General features: G+C 44.3%; 1 long non-coding RNA gene across 1 annotated transcript; it reads left to right on the top strand.

Moving 5' to 3' along the window:
• Positions 1-5720: 5720 nt before the first annotated feature.
• LOC114223099 (uncharacterized) lies at positions 5721-11099 on the top strand. The gene is made up of 3 exons (XR_003612067.2): positions 5721-6098; positions 6201-6509; positions 10868-11099. It is a non-coding gene; the product is annotated as an uncharacterized LOC114223099 (long non-coding RNA).
• The last annotated feature ends 7195 nt before the right edge of the window (positions 11100-18294 follow it).

Raw genomic sequence — 18294 nt, 5'->3', positions numbered from 1 at the left:
GGGTGAAATCACCCGGGGGGGGGGGGGTAGGGGTGGGAGATGAATTTAGAGTACAGGCTAAGACTGGCTTGGCCTCTGGCCTCGGTGGACTGTGGCTGTTAAATTGGTCCCTGGGGCCCTCAGATCCTGGCTCTTCATCCCAGCACCCCCAGTATCTCACGGTGTGTTTCAGCAAGCCACTTCCCCTTGGACTCATGACACTGCTTCAGTTCTGTGATTCTTAAATAGAATTCAACCACACAAATTATTAAAATCTGAGGCGAGGTAGCCCCTCTTGACCAGTAGGGGGCAACTGATGACTGTGCCTTCCATTTTTACCCCAACCCAAAGGAATCCTTTACCACTTTCTCCGGAAGTCATTCATTCCTATGATTAGGGGCTCCATTTCGGAATGAATTGTCCCTTTCATTGTTTTCTTCTTCTTCTTATTTATTTAATACAAATGATACACCAACAGAGACTAAGGTTGTATTTGGAAACCAAGTAAGAGAGGCAAGTACAGAGATGTAGTGCTGGTCTAAAGATTAGAACACAGGTACGCACTCATTCACTTTTCTATGCCGTGGATGAATGAAACACCCCCATTTTCTAAAATCGGGGAGATTTGTGCATCAGAAATAATTGAATTCACAAGGTGATTAACATTCCGTTCTAATAATAGAAACTGACAACACCCATCTGAGATCTGGCCCAGTCACATTTTGGTTGGTTTTCTAGCAACGTAAGCCAGAGTGTGAGGGAAAAGGCAAACGTTCTCAAGCACTTTAATGCCAGGTTTATTCTTTTATAAGGAAAGGGATCAAAATAATGTTGACAGGAAAAAATTGGATTTCCTTGTATGACACTGGACCATTTTACCCTTGTATGAGAATGGAAACATCAACAATGAGGCATGTTTGTGTCTTAGATAACTTGTGAGAAAAACATCCCCCCCGCCCCAAACACACACCACCACCACCACCTTGTCTCCCATAGCCCTTGCTGGTGGCAGTAAATATGGGAAATCAGAACACCCATCATCATTCCCCCTCTTGGAACCAGAGCTGCCTCCCTCTCTGCAGAATGAGCAAAGTATGGACAGAGAAGAGACGGAACAGGATGGTAGAGTCTAAAGCCTGCATTTGAAAGATGCAAGAAAAGAGTAAGAGGAAACTTCTTTCTGTGGAGAGAGGTGGTGCCACTGAGGTAGATTGGCAGTTCAACCCTCCTATCAAGAACAGCTAAAAAAGCTGCACTAAACATATAAGATGCATGGTTGAAAGTGAGCTACCAAGGGATGAGGATTTGAGGGCCAAGATCCTGGAGAGAAGGGTTAGCAGAGAGATCAGTTTTGAGGCATTTGCCCATTCTCAAGAGGCAAAGACGCTTCCAATGTTTTATGCTAAAGAGACAAAAATTGGAGTTCACGGCCACCAAGGAGGCGGAACCTAAGTAAACCCCTCAGGCTTTTAGCTGGGACTTCCCAAGAGACGGGTAACAATAGAAAAGCCCTCACAAAGATTGAAGTCCAGTCTTCTAATCAGCTTGATTTTCGGTTGGATTAAGCTTAACCACAGTGCTCTTGTCATTTTGTGCCAGCTAATTCTCGGTTGTGGGGAAGGTCCCGTCCCATGCACTGCAGAACGTTTAGCAGCCTCCCTGGCCTCCACCCACTAGATGCCAGTAGCACCCCCCCACACACCGAGTTCACACAGCCCAAAGTGTCTCCAGACATTGCCAAATTCCCCCTGGTTGGCAAAATTGCTTCTGTTTTAAAACCAGAGTTTAAGGGTATCTGCCCAGACCCTAACTGCCTGCCAGAAGCAAAAATAAATCTCACCATCACCTAGAGCCTCAAATTATATACATAGTTTTTCATACATGACATCCAGCACCTCATAAATCATTCTAAAGAGACGATAAAGTTGACAGACATAAAAAGACAAAGCCACAATCACAGTGGGAGATTTTAGGACACATTTCTCAGGCATTGATGGGATCAGCAGGAAAAAAAAAAATCAACCAGATTGGACAACAGCCTTACTCCTGTGAAGAGGGGAGGGTTTCTAGAGAGGGCATCAGGTCTAGTTGCATGAAAGAGGGGGTTCTGGAAGAAAGAGGCTATGATGTTGTGATTTATAATAAACACATATTTGGTCTTCGACTCTGTTCCTGGCACAGTTAGTTCTTAAACACTTGGGATTTTCTAAGTGGTGAGAGCTATAAAACTGTCTTTTGTTATGTGACCGAGGTGATTTTTGGGAAGTCACCTAAGGATGGGGACTGGTCACTAGAGGAACAACCCTAATCGGGGAGGTGGAGCTTTCAGACCCACTCCCAGACCTCTGGGGAGGGGAGAGGAGGGGCTGGAGACTGCATTCAGGTCACCAGTGGCCAGTGATTTAATCGATCATGCCTGCATAAGGAAGCCTCCATAACAACCCAAAAGGAGGGGTCTGGGGAGCTTCCCAGTTGGTGAACATGTGGAGATTTGGGGAGAGTGCCACTTGGAGAGTGCACAGGAGAAGAGCGCCCTTCCCCCATACCTTGTATCTCTTCCATCTGGCTGTTTCTGAGTTATATCCTTTTATAATAAGCCCCTAATCTAGGAAGTAAAATGTTAAGTCTCTGAGCTCTGTGAGCCACTCTAGCAAATTAATTGAACCCAAGGAGGGGTCATGGGAACCTCCAATCTGTAGCCTCTTGGCCAGAAGCACAGCTGATAGTCTGCACTTGTGACTGGTTATCTGCAGTGGGGAGTTGGTGAGGGCTGTCTCATAGGACTGAACCCTTGACCTGTGGAATCCGACGCCCTCTACAGGTCTGTGGCGTCCGAATTGAGCTGAACTGTATAGGACACCCAGTTGCTGAGGGAGAGTGGCTTGGTGGGTGGCATGGAAAAAACCCACACATCAGAACTGGGCAAGGAGTGTCTATGTGGGTCCCCTCCTTCCAGAGGCCTAATGTTCTAAGACCTCTCTTCTTTTTTCTTTTTTCAATTTTTTATTGTTATGTTAATCACCATACATTACATCATTAGTTTTTGATGTAGTGTTCCATGATTCATTGTTTGTGCATAACACCCAGTGCTCCACGCAGAACGTGCCCTCTTCAATACCCATCACCGGGCTAACCCATCCCCCCACCCCCCTCGCCTCTAGAACCCTCAGTTTGTTTTTCAGAGTCCATCATCTCTCAAGGTTCCTCTCCCCCTCCGATTTCCCCCCCTTCATTCTTCCCCTCCTGCTATCTTCTTCTTCTTCTTTTTTTCTTAACATATAATGTATTATTTGCTTCAGAAGTACAGATCTGTGATTCAACAGTCTTGCCCAATTCACAGCGCTCACCATAGCACATACTCTCCCCAATGTCTATCACCCAGCCACCCCATCCCTCCCACCCCCCACCACTCCAGCAACCCTCAGTTTGTTTCCTGAGATTAAGAATTCCTCATATCGGTGAAGTCATATGATACATGTCTTTCTCTGATTGACTTATTTCACTCAGCATAACACCCTCCAGTTCCATCCACGTTGTTGCAAATGGCAAGATCTCATTCCTTTCGATGGCTGCATAATATTCCATTGTGTATATATACCACATCTTCTTTAGCCATTCATCTGTCAATGGACATCTTGGCTCTTTCCACAGTTTGGCTCTTGTGGACATTGTTGCTATAAACATCGGGGTGCACGTACCCCTTTGGATCCCTACATTTGTATCTTTGGGGTAAATACCCAGTGGAGCAATTGCTGGATCGTATGGTAGCTCTATTTTCAACTGTTTGAGGAACCTCCATACTGTTTTCCAGAGGGGTTGCACCAGCTTGCATTCCCACCGACAGTGTAGGAGGGTTCCCCTTTCTCCGCATCCCCACGAACATCTGTCGTTTCCTGACTTGTTCATTTTAGCCATTCTGACTGGTGTGAGGTGGTGTCTCATTGAGGTTTTGATTTGGATTTCCCTGATGCCAAGCAATGTTGAGCACTTTTTCATGTGTCTGTTGGCCATTTGGATGTAAGACCTCTCTTCTATGGTGGTCAAGGTTCCTACACACGTGCCGATGTTTCTTTTAGTTCTTCCTCTGAAGACGACGTGTGGCTGCTCTGAGAGCCTCCGTCGTAGCTCAGTCCTGTTTGGGTCAGCAAAGGCTAGTAAGGCAGGCAAAAGGGCCGGCAAAAAGCACTTTCGGATCAACTGGGAGGTGTCTCCAATCGAGTGGCAGCTGACTTCTCCTCTCCCAGCCCGGCCATTGAGGTACCACCGGGTATCACCAGACTTGGAAAGTCCTATTATCTGAGGGCAGTCTGAATTGGGAGGAAGTAGGACTGAATCTCTGATTTCCGTCTTCAGTCTCCCCTCAGTATTTTGGCAAGAAGTACTCCAGCACACAGAAGAGGGGCCTGTATTAGTGATAACTGCCACGTGGCAGACATTATTCTAATTGCTGCTAAGACAGAGTGTGAGCCCGGGATAAGACATGGATAAGGCGTATCCTTTGCCTTCAGGGAGCTCGTCTCAGCCCAGCAGGGGTGAGGGGGTGATTGGTAATAGAACAAGAGAAGCAGGAGTTTGGATGCAGGGTGCTGGGGCAATGTATGGCAGAACATAATGTGCTGATAAGATGCAGATGTAATCGGGACTCCTATGAGTGATTCATAGAGAGAGAGGACAGTAGATTAGGGGAATCTAGCTAAGACTTTGAGCATCTTTTAGAGGAGCAGGGGTAACATGAACAAAAAGGCCTGCCAGGGAAAATGTATGAAGTGCATTCAGGGAAATTTTTATTCAACAATGATTGAGAGAGCCTGCTCTATGCCAGACACCGGACTAGGAGCCAGATGTCCATCAGCAAACAAGACTCAATCCATCCCCTCATGTTCCTTTGGGCTGATCTAGTAGGGAAGGTTGAAAAAGAAAGAAGTAATTTCAGGGCCTTGATGGGGAGACGTTCCCCAGTGAGCTGTCTGGAGTAGCTAGAGCACAGAGTATATGCAAAGTGGAGGCAGACACGTCTGTCAGGTTAGGCGGGGGCCATATTATGCCTTAAAATTCAAGGTGAGATCTTTTGCCCAGTTTGACTGGTGACAGGGAGCTATTGAATTCCCGTGAGCAGGGAAGTAGCAAGTTACACATATGCACATTAGACAAGATCCTCCAAATTGGAGGTCAAGATGAAGTGAATATTGGCATGCATACAGTGGATAGGATGGATCTTGGGATCTGAGCTCAAGCCGGTGGGACATGGAGGCCCCCTGTTAGTACTCATCCTTGTTTTACTCCCACTGCCTGTGAAGATCAGATGCCTGGCCTGAACTATGACAAGGCTCAACAGCTAACACTCTGTGGGGGGAGGGGCAATTTCTTACATTTCAGGCCGTTTCTTTCCATATATATCCCTTGGTCACTAGGGCTTCATTTTCAGTCTTTTTTTTTTGGGAAAAAATTTGTCTTAAGCATAATCACTATAGAAATTAATATTTTTTCTTTTTTCTTTCTTTCTTTCTTTCTTTCTTTCTTTCTTTCTTTCTTTCTTTTTCTTTCTTTCTTTCTCTCTCTCTCTCTCTCTCTCTCTCTCTCTCTCTCTCTCTAACCCTGACTCCTTCCAGCTGGGAGAGAAATTAGAAATATTTGGTACAGCCCTCTTATTTTCAGATGTGGATGTCAGTGTTCAGAGAGCGCAGGTGACTTCCCCCAGGTGATGGCAGATCTCAGAATAAACCAGATCACCAGTGTGGGCATTTGATGATGTTGCCTGCTCACACTTTCCCCTTCTTCTGCTAACAGAAGAACCTCAGTTTTACTTTGGGAAAACTCTGATCTTCCACTCTCAGCCCATGTGGCTCAGATGGATCCCAACTCCCTCCCCTCCGTGCCGTTTCTCAGGCTTCAGAGAGTTCCAGCATCAGCTCAGTGGTTTTTGCTGAAGTTTTGAGAATCTGTCTTTTTTAGGAGAACCTGGAGTTTCCAGGGGTCACCATGCAGAGAAAACAGTCCCCCAAATGAAGTTGATCAGAGGAAAACAAAGTGGAGAGGTGGAGTGAGACCAAGTTCTAATAACTTAATTTGAATCCCTGGATCCAACCATGCCTGACGGCTCTCTACTCCTGGACTTTTCGGTGTGTAAACCAATGCATTTTGTTTTGTCTTGTATGTCACTTGCAAATGCACCTGAACTGATACATTTCTGACTTGCATTCGTTTCTCTTTCTGACCCACAGATGTTAATCCTTGGGCTTGTCTGGCAGGCCACTTGAGTCTGTGATGTAATTTCTTTCCCCATCTATAATTGCCTCCTGCTGTGGAGACCCTCCCAGCAAGATGATGATGGCAACAGGGTGTGAGTGAAGGGGTAAGCCATGGTTCAGCAACATGGAAAGGAGGCTTGGTTTCTCAAGACTCTGGCCCACATTTCACCATAAATATCAATGGACTTCTGTAGTAACATCAACATTAGTAGAAATACAAACAACCTGTTCCAATGAGAAACTAATCAGGATATACAGAATTCATCATTTCTGCCTCTGCAGGTGTATTATACATATATATAAGTATAATATGTATATATATCAATTATACACATGTATGTGTACTCATATATATATTGTTTTTAGAAGTAATGTACTTCCATTGCAAAAACTTTAGAATACAAAAAAATATATATAAAGAAAAAAATTTTTCCGTGCTGTAAACACCCAGGGATAATCGCTAGTCACATTATATTTCTTTTTATTATTTTTTATGCATATATACTTTACAAAATTATTAGGCCATATATTCACTTTCAAGTATTGTTAAGTGAAAAAGCAGGCTGTAGAAGAGAAGGTTAATGACAGCATTTAGGTTGCGTTTATGTATATGTCTAATGTTAGTCCTCTCAGGTCTGGGAAACATGTCAGATTATAAATAGACATTTTCTCTGGCAATGAAAGACAGAAAACTTTTACTTTGTAAGTCCTACATTTCAGTACTCTTTCAACTTTTGGGGAAAACTATGGGTTTCCTTTGTAATATGAGTAAGTAAAGATGAATGGTAATTTCCTTAGCATCAATCCCTCATTCCTTGTTTTATATCACATACACAGATGAATGTTGTTTTTTATTCCCCAACCCATCTGTTAAGACCAGTGTTTATAAAGTTTAAGTGAGCTGTATCATAGAGCACAGATCTTGAATGATATAGCTAGAAACAGCCGGAATTTAGCACTGGACCTTTGAAGCTCAGGGGCTACTCAAGTCAATGGTAAGCAATCGCATACAGCAATCAGATGCCTGCAGGCGGGGGACTCAGCAAGTCTGAGAGGCATTTGACATGATATATTACACATCAAAACTGAGCTGCTAAACGCCTGACAGAAAGGCGCAGTGGGCTAAGAGCAACAGGGTCATTGAGGCGCCCCTCCTACCCCATGAGGAGGCATGACCTGAAGGGCAGAGGGCAGGGGACCCACCCTGTCCTGGGGATTGCAGAGCCCCATGCATTGGTGCCCAGGACGCTGAGCTCCAGTGCTCTGTTTGAGGATGATCACACCACGTGATTACATCACAATGGGAAAGCAGGATCCTGAGATCCTGCTTTACCATTTTCCCAGCTCTCTTATGCATTCAACTTCTCTCTCTCTCTCTCTCTCTCTCTCACTTTTCCCAGCAGCACTAAAATATCTTCAGGTTACTCTCATCACTCTAAGGATAGAGTTCTTGCCCCACCCCTCTCCTCCTGTGCAAAGCCAAATTTCTTGAAGGAGTTGTCTACACTTGCCAGCTCTGCTTTCTGACTCCCAGTAGAAACCTATCTGGCTGGCTCAGGGGAGCTGCCTCTGCCACTGGAAGCCATGTGCAAGTCTAGAAGAACATGGTCTCATAGCTGAAGCACAGCTGGCCTCCTAGAAATTTGGAATAGGGACTGTAAGCCCATCAGGATCAGATACTCCTCGTCTCCCCTTCCCTCCCCTCCTTTCCTCTCTCTTTCTCTGTTTCTCTCTGGACATTTCTCCCCCTCTTTCTACTTCTCATCCAGCACCACCCCATAATGACCACTCCATCGCCAGGCAGCCTCAGGATCTTCAGCTCCCACTGCCAACAGACGATGCCCAAGAGAGATGCGACTTAATTAGCCCCGTAATTTCCTCAATTGGGGAGACAAGTCCTAGGTCACTGGCCTCATATTACAGGACACAACTATTTTAGGGCCACTGGATCACGGACAGAGCAACCTCCCTTAGAAGGGACGGTGGAGAGAAGAACAGGCCATGAGAAGCATCTTTGTTTTCTTCCCATGCCACTCTTTAACCCAAGGCGATTGGTTTATGTGCTTGGCAGCCTGAAAGCTGCTCTCACTGAGGTCATAAACAACGTCTTTGTTGTTGAATCCAATGGAGAGTTCCATTTCCTTCTGTATATGGATGTTCAGCAGCTTTTGAAACTAGTGACCCTTCTCCTGCTCCCTTTTCTATGACTTCCATGAAATGGACAGTCCTTCATCTGCTTCCTTCCAACCTGTCTTGTGGGCTCCCATTTCTCTACCTCTCCTCTCAAAGTTGGCCTTCCGCTGGGCCCAGATTTTCCTTTCTTCTCTGGAGTCCTCTCTTCCTTTCCTGTCCCTCCCCAGGCAATCTCGTTCTCCCACATGCTCACAACCACCTGCTCTGCACTGATAGGTTCTAACTTTATGTATCTGCTGGACCTCCTCCCAGACCTCTTCACCACCTGGATGTCCCCAGGAACGGTGTCACTGTGTGTACACTTGAACTCATCACCTTCTCCCTCAGACTTTCTCCTCTCCTATTGTTTTCTACTTCTGCAGATGGTGCTACCCGCTCGCCCAAGCTGGAAACTGGACCCCATAGTCAATGCCTATCTCTCCATCACTTTCCACACCCAACCAAATACCCAACACAAAAGAATTGACAATAATTTCTTAATATACCAAACACCCAGTGGTCTACTTTCTAAGTACCTTTTCTTTCTCCTCCTGCCACCACCCTCATTCCTAGGGTCATTCAAACAGCCTCTGTACCTTTAGTTTTTCAAACTCCAATCCAGTCACCACCCCCCCGCCACACACACACAATAGCCAGAATGTTTTTTCCTTCCTCGTATTTATCCTTATTATTCATTTATTTATTTTTAAAGTAAGCTCTACGCCCAGTGTGGGACTCGAACTCCTGACCCCAAGGTCAAGAGTCGCATGCTCTACAGACTGAGCCAGCCAGGTGCCCCTCCTTCCTCCTTTTTAAAAGAAATAAGTTTTAGTACTTTTATATATACACAAAGACTCAAACCATTACCAAACAATGAAGGCAGGACAGCTTTAATAGAAATACACACTTTGTTACTTTTTAACTTCTTGTTATGCAGAATTTTGGACATACACTAAAGGAGACAGATTATAATGTTCTTGTGTTCCTTCCCCTCCAGGTCTAACAAGCATCAGCCCAGGCCCAACCCACTCCCCCCTCGCATAATATTTTGAAGCAAAGCCCATATATCCTATCATTTCATTCATAAATATTTCAGTATGGATTTCTAAAAGATAGAGATTTTAAAATACCATTACCACACCTAAAAAGAATTAATAATTCTTTACATCATTAAATAGCTAGTGTTAATATTTCCAACTGTCTCATGAATGTCATACATTTTTTAAAAATTAGGATATAAGTAAGATCCATACATTTAATTGATTGCTGTGTCTTTTTTTTCCTTAAGATGTTACTTATTTATTTGAGAGAGAGAGCGCGCAAGGGTGGGGGCAAAGGGAGAAGTAGGCTCCCTCAGGGAGCCCAACATTGGGCTTGATCCCAGGACCCCAAGATCATGACCTGAACTGAGGGCAGACACTTAACTGACTGAGCCACCCAGGCACCCCAACTGCTGTGTCTTTAAATGTCTTTTCATTTGTTGGTTCTCCATCTCTTTTCCTTGCAGTTTATTTACTGAAAGAAAAATAGAAGCTTGTGGTCTGTCCTGTAGGGTTGCTGGTCTGGGTTTTTATTGATTGCATCCCCATGGTGTCATTTCACTAGATCCTGTCTTCTGTATTTTCTATATATTGGTGATTGGATTTAGAGAATATCCTAGTCAGGTTAGGCTCCATAACAAAATACTGTGGATTAACCAATAGAAATGTATTTCTCACAGCTGTAAAGGCTGGAAAGCAAGAACCAGGTGCCCGCATGGGCGGGTTCTATGAAGATGCTTCTTCCAGCTTGCAGACAACTGTCTTCTTGCTATTTTCTTACGTGGTAGAGAGGGAGCTCTGATCTCTCTTCCTCTCCTTAGAAGGACATGAATCCCACGGGGGGGGGGCACCCTTATGACCTCATCTAAACCTAACTAAGCAAGATTCAAAAAAATTACACAAACCCATGGAAAGATCCAGACACAAAAGGCCACATATTGTATGATTCCGTTTATATGAATGCCCCCCCCCAGGCAAATCTATAGAGAAAGAAAGTAAATTGGTGATTGCTGGGGGTAGGGAGAAGGAGGAATGGGGAGTGACTGCTGAGGGGTCTGAGGCTTCTTTACGGAATGATAAAAATGTTCTGGAACTAGATATCAGTGATAGTCGCACAACTTTAAAAAGGTACATGTTATGGCATGTGAAGTATACCTCAATGAAAAAGGTACCCAAGCCCAGACTCCCCCAGATCAATTAACTAAAAAAATTATATGGGTGGGGTCCCGGAGTTGACAACTTTGTAAAGTTCCGCGGGTTATTCGAATGCACAGCCAGCCTTGAGAACCACTGTGAGGATAACACGTCTGCTCCCTGTCTTCCCCACTCACTCCTCCCAAGGGCAAGTAGAGAGACTGGGGAGGGAGTGCTTAGCATGCTTGCTCAAACTGTGTCTCTCTCTCTCTCCCATTGTCACCCCTCTCTTAGATCAGTTCAGCAGAGAAGATATCCAGAAGCCCAGTTATGGCCATAACCGGGATCTTAGTCTCTGCTATGAACTGAATTGCATCTCCCCCAAATTCATATATTAAAGCTCTAATCCTCCGTGTGACTATATTTGGGCATATGAAGAGATAACTAAGGTAAATGAAGTCATAAGGGTGGGGCCCTGTCTCCATAAGAAGAGTAAGAGACACCGGGGATGAGCTCACACAGAGAAAAGGCCGTGTGAAGACAGAAGGCAGCCAGGAGAGAGGCCTCGGGAAAATCCAAACCTGCTGACACCTTGAATACGGCCTTCCAGCCTCCAGAACTTGAGAAAATAAATTTCTTTTGTTTAAGCCATCAGTCTCTGGTATTTTGTTATGGCAGCGTGAGCTGACCAATATAGTCTCCAATTCAGTGGTTTCTGTAGTAGAGCAAGAGATAGGCAATCATATCTGTAAATGATGATAAGCTTGTTTTATCTTTTCTAATTGTTATGCCTCCTATTTTTTTGTCATGTTTTGCATTATCTAGAACCTCCAAAAAAATGCCAAAGATCAGGAATAACAGATTTTCTTGTCCTGTTCCTTAAGTTAGTAAGAATGCCTCTAGTATTTCATGGATAAGTATGATGTCTGCTTTTCATTTTTGATTTCTGTCTCAGTCCATCCAGACTGCTATATAACAAAGCACCACAGACTGGGTAGCTTGTAATTCACAGAATTTTATTTCTCACAGTTCTGGAGGCTGGGCGTTCTAAGTCAAGGCACCGGCATGGTTGGATGAGGGCCCTTGTCTGGGTCACAGATTTCTTGCTGTGTCCTCACATGGTGGAAAGGGGCTAGAGCTCTCTCTGGAGCCTCTTCTATAAGGCACTGATCCCATTCATGAGGGCGCCACCTCATGACCTCATCAGCTCTCAAAACCCCACCTACTAATGCCATCACATTGGGGGGCAGATTTCAACACATGACTCTGAGGAGGATACAAATATTGAGACCCTAGCAGACATGCTTCTTTAAATTACTAAGTCTTGACGCACTATCTTGTTCCTGCCCACCTGTTCAGATCCTTCTGTTGCTTCCTCTGCACGCTCACTATGCTTTCAACAAAATTAGCTACGGTCTGTTTTCTGGACTTGCCATCCTCGTTGATGGCTCCATACCTTTGTTCATCCTCTTCTTCAGCTAGGAACCCCTGCCCAAACTTCGAATGCCCGGCAGCTTAGAGAGAACCAGATAAAACTGTAGTTCCTCTTGAGGCCCAAGACAGAGGGACGAAGATTCTTGCTTCTCTCCCCATTTGGGAGAATACTGGAGGAAACAATCCCACCGCTGCCCTCCTCTGCTTTATCTGCTTCCTCCTGGGCAGAAGTGGCCAGTCTGAAAGCACTGCTCACATCAGTGGGGAGGTGGGGGGTGGGAGGGGCGTAACTGGTCTTAAGGGAGGGCCCCAGGCTCCACCCTCCTTTCGTTTCCTGAATTCACCTATGATGCTCTTGTGTGGTTAGCACTCTGTGACACAGCTACCCTCTGCGGCGGGGCGGGGGGGGGGGGGGGGCGAGGGGAGCTGGGGGAAGAGGGGAATCTGTCATTCTCATTCCAAACACCTCCACTGTGACTGGGGCAAGGAGGATAGGTCCAGCGACGCCTGCCCTATGGGCCCTGCCCACTCAGTTCAGTGGCGAGAGAGAAGGACTAATCTCCCTTAGGCCTAGGTTTAAGCCATGTTCAAATGCAGCTTTTACTGGAACTTTGCATGAAGTTTGGCTTCTGGTTTCCCATCTGGCTAGAGATTCTTGGACATATGTTCCATTGGTGTGCACCCTGGAGGAGAGGCAGGGTGAGTGACCCTCTTACAGACTCACTCAGGGCTCTCATGAAATATTTGCCAGATAAACGAGTGAACTGATTTATGTACCCCAGCATTTCCCTCCTCTAGTAGCAGCTGCTGTCGACTGGGTACCTTTAATGAGCCAGACACTATGATCTCATTGCATCTACCCAACATTCTACCAAATATGTATCATTATTTCCATTATAAAAAAAGAAATCCGGAACACCTGGGTGGCTCAGTCGGTTAAGTGTCTGCCTTCGGCTCAGGTCATGATCCCAGGGTCCGGGGATTGAACCCCACATCAGGCTCCTTGCTCAGCAGGGAGCCTGCTTCTTCCTCTGCATGTTGCTCCCCCCTTGCTTGTGCTCTCTTGCTCTCTCTCTCTGACAAATAAATAAAATCTTAAAAAGAAGAAGAAGAAATCCTATATACTAATACCATACTAAGTATCTTAAAGCAAATCTCTACTTTAAAAAAGTAGCAGACTCCGTTCTTCACAAAATCTGGCTCTAGTCTCTAGTTAGTCTCCATTCTGGCCCTCTCCTTAATGTGCCTCTGTATCAGTCATATGCGTTCCTAATCTTGCTGAAACATGCACTCTCCTACCTTAGTCCCCACATTCATTCGATTGCAAATATTTGTCAAGCACACACACGTACTGTGTGCTGGGTACCAAACCAGGTGCAGGGGACATGGTGAGTGATCAAGGCGGACACAGTCTCTGACCTTAATGAGTTTTCCTTTAGCAGGTCAACAGACTTGAACAAGCACAGTGAGTGCTATGAAGGAGAAGTTCAGGCTGATGGGTGTGAGACAGAGGGAGATAACCTAATTTGGGGAGCCCAGACCGGACTTTCCTGACAAGTGATTAATTTCAGCGAAGGTCTCTCTGTGTGTTTGCTCGGGCTGCCTCTTGGGCTGGAGTGCTTTTCCCACTGATTTTCTCTGGCCCCTGTCCATTATTCAACATCCAGATCCAGCAAAATTTCCAGAAGTCTGTCGTTGATTTTTTTTTTAAATATAAAGTAAGAGGCTAGGAAGTAAACAAACAAAAACCAAAACCGTTAGAAATATTTCATCGTTGGGGTAGAAACTGTTCATTGCCCACCAATATCTTTTTCCCTCTTCTTCCTCAGTAATAGCAACCTAAGTTTTCACTGAGCCTTTGTCTACTCAGAGCAACCTTTGCGGCTAGGCTTGGTTGTGGAATGTAAGTGGGTGCTACCACAAGATAGGTCCTTAAAAGGAGGTAGTAAGCTCCTTTTTCCCTCCTTCCCATCCTAATGCTCAGTGGATATGAAGACTGGAGATCCACCTCAGACCATGCTGATGAGGGCCACCTCCTAGGGATGATAAAAGAAGCTAGAAGTAGTCTGGGTCCCAGATGCCCAGAAAAACACTGAATGAGTTTCCTCGGGCCTCCGTAACAAATCACCACTATCCGTGAGGCTCAAAACAGCAGAAATTTATTCTTTCACAGTTCTGGGGTCTAGAAGTCCAAAATCAAGGTATTAGCAGGGCCATGGTCCCTCCAAAGACTCTAGAGAAGGATCTTCCCTTGCCTCTTCCAGCTTCTAGAGCCCCAGCTGTTCCTTGGCTTGTGGCAGCATCGCTCCAATCTCTGCCCCCTTGTCACATGGCCTTTTGCTGTGTATCTCCCTGGGTCCTCTCCTCTTCTTATTTTTTTAAAAAAATTTATTTATTTATTTTAGAGAGAGCGGGGGTGGGGGAAGGGGCAGAGGGAGAGAATCTTCAGGCAGACTCCCCCACTGAGCATGGAGCCCCACACGGTCTAGATCTCAAGACCCTGAGATCGTGACCTGAGCCAAAATCGAGAATCAGACACTTAACTGACTGAGCCCCCAAGGCGTTCCTCCTCTCCTCATCTCATAAAGACACCGGTCATTGGATGTGAGCTTACCCTAAATCAAGAATGATTCCATCTTGGGCGCCTGGGTGGCTCAGTTGGTTAAGCGACTGCCTTCAGCTCAGGTCATGATCCTGGAGTCCCTGGATCGAGTCCCGCATCGGGCTCCCTGCTCGACAGGGAGTCTGCTTCTCCCTTGACCCTCCCCCCTCTCATGTGCTCTCTCTCTCTCGTTCTCTCTCTCTCTCAAATAAATAAAGTCTTTAAAAAAAAAAAGAATGATTCCATCTTGAAATCCTTAACTGATTATATCCTCTATTTCCAAATAAGGTCACATTCTGAGATTCCATGTGGACATGAATTTTTGGGAGACACTATTCAACTCACTACACCCACAATACAAATTCTAAAATGCCTTTTCAAGGGAGGAGAAAAAGCTGTTTTCTCTTGTTTATGCCATTATTATTTTGGGTCTCTGAACCCATACCCTCACCACTAGCGTCATTCTGCAGGGCATGCCTTCTGCAGGCTGCTGGAGACTGATCTTGGATGGCTGCCTGCCCCACTCACGACAGGGGCTGGAGGGGGACAGGACCTCCCCCAGTGACCATATTGTTAGACTATGAACAGACACTGGACCCAAGCTAAGCCAATAACATTCTTTCTTCAGGGGATTTAGGACTGACAGCCAGTATTTGAACTTGTCTCTTGAATGGAGGAAATATAAATGTATGAATTGTGGGATAGTTAGCTTCTGTTTATCATGTGGAGAGAGAAACAGAGAAAACTGGTCTCTACATGGGAAAAAAAAAAACAACATGTTCAAAGGGAGGAAAAGATATGAGTCTGACAGGAAGTCTGAATGGTTCTCATTCCTTCTGGGTTCCAGGGCTCCTAGGAGGCCTGGCTGCATTTGTGCCCTCAGGTTAGAGATAATACTAGCAACAGGTCCTGAGAGCTTAGAATGGTCCAGAGCATTGGGCAGGGCACTCTATCCTAGTTTCCACGGCTTTCGGTGGCTTAACCCAAATTTATTTCTTGCCTCCCATTGGAGGCAAGCGGTCAGGCAGCCCTATCTCTTATGCTTACATCATCTGGAAGAGGTGGCCTGCAAGCTTGCTGGAGGAGAGGAAAAGAGAGAGAGAGGGGATGCAGCCACTCTTTTTTTTTTAATTGTTAATTGCATTTTATAATTATGTAATATATCTGCAGAGTCTCAAAAATCCAGTCTACAAAGCAAAGTATATTTAGATAAATCTAATTTGTTGCCCTGTCCCCTCTACCCTATTCCCTCCTTTCCACTAATGTTAACAATGAAAAAGTTATGTTTATTTTCCTTTTAAAAATAGAAGCAATGATGTGCTTAGTTTCCTCTCCCTCTTGATTCAGTGCCATACAACTTATCTCTACCTTGCTTTTTTATTTGTCTGTTTTTTTTTTTATTGTGGTGAGATATATATAACATAAAATTCACCATCCTAGCCAGTGTCATCGAGTACATTCACATTAATGTGCAACCACTACCACCATCATCTCTAGAACTTGCCTCATTTTCCCAAACTGAAATTCCACACCCATTACACAATAACTCCTCATTTCCCTCTCCCCCTTGACCCTTGGCAACCAAGTTTTGACCATTTTACGTACTTCATATAAGTGGAATCAGACAATATTTGTCCCTTTGTGACTGGCTTATTTCACTTAGCATGATGTCTTCAAATAGGTAGAGTCACTCACCTGTACTTCAAATAGGTAGAGCCTCTGTCCAAAAGTGACACATATCACAATCCATTGGCTAGGTCCAGTCACATGGCCCTAAATGGACTGCAAGGGAGGCTGGGGAATGTGGAGGAACACATGCAATATTTGGTGAGTACTAGGTTCCATGAAACACACTCATGTCACGTGATAAACTCTCTTTTTTGCTTAAGCTAGCTTGAGTTGGTTGCTGTCCTTGCACCCAAGGAATTCAAATCATATCCATTATATACATGCATCTCAACATCTGATAAATGGAGGAAGCTCAAAACTGTGGATTCTTTATTACTAATTGGTAATATTTTTGTGCTGCTTTTCAAAATTATAGTTATGGAATCTTGGTGTTAAAAGAACCCTGAATCCAGTTGAGGCAATCTTCTAACTTAACTTTCTGTAGACCACGTTATCTCTTTCAACCAGCATTTATTAGACAAGTGCACTGAGCACATATGATGTATCAAGAACTGTGAGGACCATCGGGGACACAACATTGGATAAAATCTGGACCCATTCTAGTTAATGGAAAACAATGTTGATTCTAATTACTTGTTTGACCTATGACCTAAATGTTTATTATTAGATTAGTGCTCATGAGGGAAATTTATGAGTATACCATGAGTATATTTTTGAGTCGTATAATTTCACTTCCTCTTACTTTCTCAACACTTTTGCTGTTGGTAGTACTGTATCAAGATTTCCACATTTTTTTTCTTCTTTGTATTTCTCTTTTTTGTAAAGCTAAATAATAAGGATGTCACATTTTACAAATTTTTATGAGTACTTCTGCCATCTACCTAGGAATGACTCAAACATTTTAAGCACAGAATAACTTTTCAACATCTGTACTTAATGACCCAGAGCCTATGATTTGACATTATTGTACAGCACAAGAGATCAGTAAACATGGCAGGGATATGCAGATTTCTTATATGAATGTGGAATTAGGCACGGAAAAAGAATCAGTGCTGCATCGTGGTAATCAAGACACCTGGGTTGTAGTGCTGGGTCCTTCCCCCAATTAACTGCAGCACTTTGGGGAAATTTCTTAAATTCCCTAGATCTTAGCCCTTCGTCTGTAAAATGACGTATTCAAACTACCTGAAAATTTCTTTTTTTCCTTAAGTTCTCTGTTTTTATGATTCTACGGAGAACCAGAAGGAAGAGAGAGTCAAACATCTGGCATGATTTGGAAACTGTTTGAAGAAAGAAAAAAAATGAGGACACAGGAAAACTCCACGGACAAAGAAGGCAATATAAAATAATTTGGAAGAGCAGGAAGTGAAGAAGTAAAACAAGTTAAAAAGGAGAAGTGGAAGGTAAAAAAAATAACTTAAACCCAATGAAATTTCATATTTAAGCCTGAAAAGAAAGAAGAAATCTGGCCATTTCTATTTCTCTTGCATTAAGATGAACTCTTAATGCAAGAGAATAACTCAGGAGTTTTTTTGTTTTTTTTTTTAAGATTTTATTTATTTGTCAGAGAGAGAGAGAGAGAGTGCACAAGTGAGCACAAGCAGGGGGAGAGGCAGGCTTTCCGCTGAGAAGGGAGTCCGATGTGGGACTCGATCCCAGGACCCTGGGATCATGACCTGAGTTGAAGGCAGACGCTTAACCGACTGAGCCACCCAGTTGCCCCCTTCAGGAGTTATTATGACTTGCCTCTCTAGGGCTTAGCAATTCTAGAGAATGATATCTGGTAGCTGCTTTAAGCTATCATCAGCTTGTTAAAACTAGCACATAGTAGTTATTGAGAGAATAAATGCTTTTAATGAGAAGGTGGACAAAGAATGTTGTGGGGCAGAATGAAACAATGTGGGGTCACCCATGAATGAATCATTCAATTTTACTGGTTCTCCTCCAGACTAAGAAAGAATGATTACATTTCATGATTTCCTCCAGCCTCACAACAAAGCACAGTACAGTTGAGGAGAATAATACTCAGCTCACAGTCATGTGACTCACATGACAA

The sequence above is a fragment of the Eumetopias jubatus genome, unplaced genomic scaffold, assembly GCF_037043125.1.
Source record: "Eumetopias jubatus isolate StellerSeaLion01/CBP00866 unplaced genomic scaffold, mEumJub1_p1.0 scaffold_17, whole genome shotgun sequence".
Classification (NCBI taxonomy): Eukaryota; Metazoa; Chordata; class Mammalia; order Carnivora; family Otariidae; genus Eumetopias; species Eumetopias jubatus.
The sequence above is the reverse complement of the archived record's forward strand: the minus strand, read 5'-3'. Positions and strand labels throughout refer to the sequence as shown.